The sequence below is a fragment of the Lemur catta genome, chromosome 1, assembly GCF_020740605.2.
Source record: "Lemur catta isolate mLemCat1 chromosome 1, mLemCat1.pri, whole genome shotgun sequence".
Taxonomy (NCBI): Eukaryota; Metazoa; Chordata; class Mammalia; order Primates; family Lemuridae; genus Lemur; species Lemur catta.
Window position 1 is genome coordinate 49,070,340 of NC_059128.1, and position 6,279 is coordinate 49,076,618.

General features: G+C 35.5%; 1 non-coding gene across 1 annotated transcript; it reads left to right on the forward strand.

Moving 5' to 3' along the window:
* Window positions 1–470: 470 nt before the first annotated feature.
* On the forward strand, window positions 471–578 carry LOC123630963. The gene has a single exon (XR_006732887.1). It is a non-coding gene; the product is annotated as a small nucleolar RNA U13 (small nucleolar RNA).
* The last annotated feature ends 5,701 nt before the right edge of the window (window positions 579–6,279 follow it).

Sequence of the window (6,279 nt, forward strand, 5' to 3'; positions counted from 1 at the left end):
CTGCCAGCATTATACTTTTCCACCACTCTGACCTTTCTGTTCCTCAAATACTCTGGAGCTTCTTCTTAGTTCGGGGACTCCACACATCTTGTTGCGTTTGCTTACTTTCTGCTCTTCTCTTCACCTAACATAACTCCTACTCTGCCATCAGTCACCATCTCTAATTGGGCTTTTGCAGGGAAGCCTTTCCTGATTTCCCAGATTAAGCGGAATGCCTACATTATTTGTTCTTATAGGACCTTGTGTGTCTCTTTAAAAAATAGCTATTAGAGTATTCATATATGTAATTCATGGTTTAGTTTCTGTCTCTCCGTGAGAGTCCATTCAGAGCTGTGTACAGAGAGAGTTTAGCATAGTGCCTGGCAGACATTAAGTCCTTCATAAAAAATATTTTAAACTGAAGAAGTCAGTATATTATCATGTTGTTAGTGATCATATTTTATAATCAATGATGTAAGGAAATGTTCATGATACATATAAAAAAGAATATTAAGCTTGATGATTGGGTTTTCACACTTATGTGTGAGATGTGCCTACCTCAAACCTTGTTACCATGTTGGCACATTACCTGTCTGACATGAAAACAAAACAAAAAAAAAAAAAAAGAAAAAACCCCCCAAAGAATACAAAATAGTATTTAGCACATAGTCTCAATTTTGAAAAAAGTTATCTATTTCATATTTAAAAGCCTGGAAGGATTCCCCCGCCCTAGATTTTAACATTTTTGAAAGAATCGTGTTTTTAGAATCTTAATATCTTTAGATGTAGAGATTACAAGAGATTTTTATTTTATATACTTTTCTGTATTTTCTACATTCTCCTACTGAAACTTTATTACCTTTATCATCAGAAAGAGTAAAAGTTATTTAAAAAGAAAAAAAAATCAGTTATTGGTACTGTCTGTATTCAAATGCATGCTTATTTCAGATGTTTTATATTATTGCCTTCAGGTTCCTTAAGCCCTTGCAAACCTCAGTCTTAAAAAATAAGATGCATGTTAATACAAAACGTCTTTGTGCTCAATGATCAACTGCATGAGAGGATATACCAGCTCAAAAATATGATGCTTATGAATCACAGGATACCAAGGTTTGTAACACTGATACAACTAGCAGGAGAATTAGTCAGGGTCATTGAACAAAGACAATTTGTTCAGATATATTCAGTAAACTGCTCACTGGAATATGAACAAAAATCCCTTATCTTTGAGAAGTGTATGGCTTATTTATTAGTGCAGGTTCTTTGCGAAAAAGATACAGGTAACAAGCTGTGAAAGTCTTCAGCTGTTTCATTCTTTACAGTGCAGTGCTTAAACATTTAAAAAGAAAATCTTAATTTGCAAAGTTATATTGACATTGTAATTTTTGCATATTTAATAAACCTTAGCTACTTTAACTGAAAAGTGGAATTTTTCATGGAATGCTACCCTTTTCATTACTGCATACATCTTAGATTTAATTTGGCATGGGACGCATCAACCTTGGCTCTTGGAGACAAGGTTAGAATCTGTAGTGCATAAAAACGAGCTCTTCTAAACATTTTTTTTTTTATTTGCTACACATTCTGTGCCAGCTTTGGAGAGCACACAAAGAATGAGAACGATCGTTTTTCTTAACTTGACAGAAAATTATTAGCGTAGATGCAAATATTTTCCTTTTTAGAATGGAAAGGATTATATTTCTCCACATTCTCATTCCTTTTAGAATGTCAACAAGGTAGGACTTGTCATACTGTAGAGCAAAACAACAATGGTGGAGGTCTTACGTGTTTCAGATAAAGCTATTACTGCTTAATGTATAGTCTTTTGATTTTTTTGTTTGTTTCTGGTAGAAATTCCGACAGGCATTATTATTATTAGAAAGATGTTTTCTTGGCTTGGATATCCCAAAATTTTAATGCTATTTTGAAAATTTTCAGATGTGTTCCAAAGCAACCTTTTTGGTTGAATCTAAGATATAAAAAAAGAGTAATTCTCTAACTGATCTTAATATTATTACTCCATTTTTTTTCTTGGGAAGAAAGATAAATTACTTGTGCTTATACGATATGTGTACTGTGTACCCATTTGCGGGTACTCATTAATAAAATTAGCCTTTTTTGAAAAGCTTTCACTATGATTCACCTGGAAAGTATGACTTGAATAAAGATAAAAAAATTTAATAAAATTATGTAGAAAGGACTCTGTTGCATGTAATATAATCTGGCTTAAAGGGAAAAAGGAGTTTATTGACTCATTTAACTGAAAATTCCAGGTGTAGGTCAGCCTTCTTGCACAGCTATGTTTGAGGGCTAAAACAAGGTCCTCAAGATTTAGTTTCTCTTTACCTATCAGCTTTTTTTTTTCTTTCCTCTGCATCAATTTCATTTTAGGGAAGCCAACCAGCCACACTCTCCTCTACCACCACTCTCTCCCTTTTTCTCTTTGCTAAAATTATAGTTAAATATCTTTGGGATTGAGTTTCTTTGACTTTACAGCTTGGGTCGTATGCTCATTCCTAAATTAAATCACTCTGTGATGCTCTGATGAGCAGGGCCTGAGGCACATGTAAGCCCAGAGCCAGGGGCCAGATCCACTTACGTGGACTAAGAATAGGGAGAGGCAAGATAATCTCTATTGCTGTTATGTGAATAGGAGGGATTTGATGTAAGACACAGAAATATGATAAATATGTAATAAACTTCATAAAATTTTCTACATATGTAGTTATATTGAATATATATGTACATATATGTCTGTATACACACACATACACACACACACAGAGTTATTCTCAGATTAGGAAATGAAGGCCTTGGAAGACATCTGCATTTTGACACCATTGAGGGCTAGGAGGCCATTTTGCCTGGTGCCCTGCAAACTTATATCTATTATGTCCCCTGGGTGATTGCTGGTGGCTGGGCTATTGAGGAACCCTTGGGAAGGGTATCTTTTGATCAGATGTGAGTTCTGTGGAATTTAAGTTTGCTCCTTTCTGGCTGGTTCCTTTTGACTGAACACATTAATTGGAGTACTGCTTAATGAGCAAAAAAGTCTTGGGAACTCAAAAAGTAGTCATAACGAAAAAGCAGGCATCTTGGTGTCCCAAAGGATGTGGGGTTTGTATTACTTATTGCTAGAGTACAGAGCTTGGAGCACAGAAGACAGTGTTATATTGGAGGCACTTGGGATTTGGAATATATGTGGCAGGTTGTTCTAGTCTTAGAATTGGCTTGAGAAACCTAGAGGCCTTCAGACCCAATTGCGATCCTTTGTGAATGAAATGTATTCATAATATTATTTAGACATAGTTCTTATGTTAGGTATTGTGTTGGGAAAGTTGGGGAGGGAGATATTTGTGAACTAATTATAGGATGATGTGTGAAGTAAATAATCCCTTATAAATTTATTTCTGTGAGTTAGACTGGCAGTTATATATTGCTCTGCTTCTTCATTCACATGTGTATTTAGATTAGCCTAAACATTCTATGTGAAGATGAGGAGGACAGTTTCTTGGTGCTTTCATTGAAGCTCGATGAATCCTGTGAGGAGTCCAAAATGAGACCCAGAAGTCATCTGAATCTAGACTGAGACTTCTCAAGTGAGTCTCATCAAAGGTGTTTTCTTGGGTTCTACTTTATTCAAATTTTTCCCTTTCCTTAAGTTTCCCTTTCTTTAAGTTTTCCCTTTCCTTAAGTTTTCCCTTTCTTTAAGTTTCTAGTAAATGAGAGGAGAAAGGTGTTTTGTTTGGCCTGGAATTTAGAGTCCTTTGATTAGTGTGTGTACCTTCATTTTTGAGTCATGACATGAAAGCCAGTTGAAGATGCCCTAATATAAGGAAGATGATGCTATGGCACCCATATCTGGTGGTTAGCAGGTACTGCAATATTAGCATTATAAACATCACTGTGGGAATTTGGTTCTCACTTTTGCTCATGCTAACAATGAAAACAAAATGCATTATCTCTGTTAGAAAAAAAATTAGTATTGCATGATTCTAAACTGTATATTTTAAAAACAAAACATTATATTTACAGTTTTATTTCTTTGCTTATAGCATGGATAAAATGCAATTTATATAGATATTTATTCTGAAAAGCAGTCATAATGAAATGTTTAAGGTTGGTTGTTTTGAAAACAACATTTAGAAAGATGTTTACTTTAGTAAGGTTTTTAATTTTGCCCTTACCAGGAAATTATGTTTCTCAAATAAGAAAATGAACTTTTTCCCTTAGCAAATTGGAACGAGAAAAATAGTAAGGGCTTAGAATCTGGAAAAGAAAATAAAGTGTCAACTATAGATATGAGAGGTCCTCCCCTCCATCTGGTGGTAACATTGGTGTAAATAAGAAATTGTTGAGCTGGATAATTTAATTGAAAAGCAGATGACGCTGTCTTTCCTACTGACTAGGGTCTATTTCAAGTTCTCATTACCATAGGCACAAAATGTTTGAAGAAAGTAAGTAGGTCAACGAACCTCGAGTGCAATTAAGTTCTCATGTGTAGGGCAATAACTTTAGCCCTTGTCTTCCAAACTTTTAAAATTACCCCAGTGAACCAACAGCAACTTTTAATGAGGCTTGAGCAAGGAACACACAGATTCTGTAAGATGGAAAATCAGATAGCTATGGCGAAATCGTTGCTCTGCTACACATAGGTTTACTCCATTTGCTCTTAATGAAGCATGGCCACTTTCTGTGTTCCTGCATTTAATTCCACTCTCTGTATGTGCTAGTTTCACCTTCCCAGGGATAAACAGACACGTACATTCCAAAGAGATGAATCAATAAAAGAGGAGAGACATCTTTCTGGTACAAGATTAAAAAAGAGACAGAGAGGAGAGAAACAAGCAACATATGTAGGTGAAAGACCAGTGAATTAGGAATTAGAGATATGGGTTAATTTAACTTTAGTTCTGCTACTTATTAATCTTGTGACTCTGGGCAAATTATTCAATCCCTCTTGGTTTTAATTACATTATCTATAAAATGAAAGAAGTGATTTAGACAATCTAACTTAATTTTATACTATAGTATCCAAATAAATTTTTTTTTAATGACTGAATAATTTTGAAAAGCTCATTTTAAGACTCAGGACCCTTTGTACTAGAATTGCCAGTTGGGATCCACAATTGCTTTTTATTTGATACATAGTGATGAGCAGGCAATTTTAAATGTTGGAACAGGAGAAGAGCTTGGATTTACATAGAACTAGTGGGGGAAGAGGCTGAGATTTTGGAAACGATTACACTGTGGTTTGTTAATTCCTACCTGTCCCATTCTCTCCCACCCCTAGCTTGCTTTCTTGGTGTAACTCCCTAGTTTAAACAATTACACAGTTAGAAACTGCATGGGTTTCATCAGTTTTTACATTTTTATTTATTTGTTTTGGTTTAGTCCCCCTTTCCCTTATACCTTGGGGAGAGCTTCTAGTGCTAATAATAGCTAGGAGTTTTTGAGTAGTATACATTTATTGTTATTTTTTCATTTAATCCTAATAAAATCTTAAAAGGTAGGTGTCATTATTATGATCATTTAACTTGTCCAAGGCCACACAATTCGTGAGAGACAGAGTCAGGATTCAAATCCTAGTCTGTTTTTCCAGAGCTCAACTTGTCTACTTTAGGAGGTATAACACTGGTTGTCAGCAACAACAGTGAAAGCTAACACTTATATCATGCTCACTGTGTGTCAGGCATTGTTTTAAGCACTTTAGATATGCTAAGACCCATAATCCTTATAAAAAATTTTTGATGCACGTCCTATTAATATCCCCATGTGGCAGATGAAGAAACAGCCACAGATGAGGAAATTTTCCAAGGTCACACAGCTAGTAAGTGCCAGGGCTGGAATTTGAATTCATGAGTGTGGCTTTACAGTCCTGTGTATACCATGAATGTTACATTGCCTCTCTGTCAAGCTACCACTCTTTCTGGAGGAGAACTTTGAAGATAATTCTTGCTTTTTATGATGGTTGTGTTCTTGGAATACTTCCTGAATTATTTTTGTATTCTGACTTTCTTAAAAAGTGAAGAAAGCGTTCTGTTAAAGTTACAGCTACAGTGAGTGAAGTGGGACAAAGGGGATCTGGGAGGTGGCAATGAAGAGAAGAGTTATGGTGAGAGTGTTGCAAGGAGGGCCAGCTTATCTTGTTGTGTTGGCATGAAAAGAATAAGGACAAGCTAACTCTGCTTGCCTGAATGGAGCTGAGATTTTAACCTGTGTGTGTGTGTGTGTGTGTGTGTGTGTGTGTGTGTGTGTGTATGTGTGTGTGTGTGTGTGTGTGTGTGTGAGAGAGAGAGA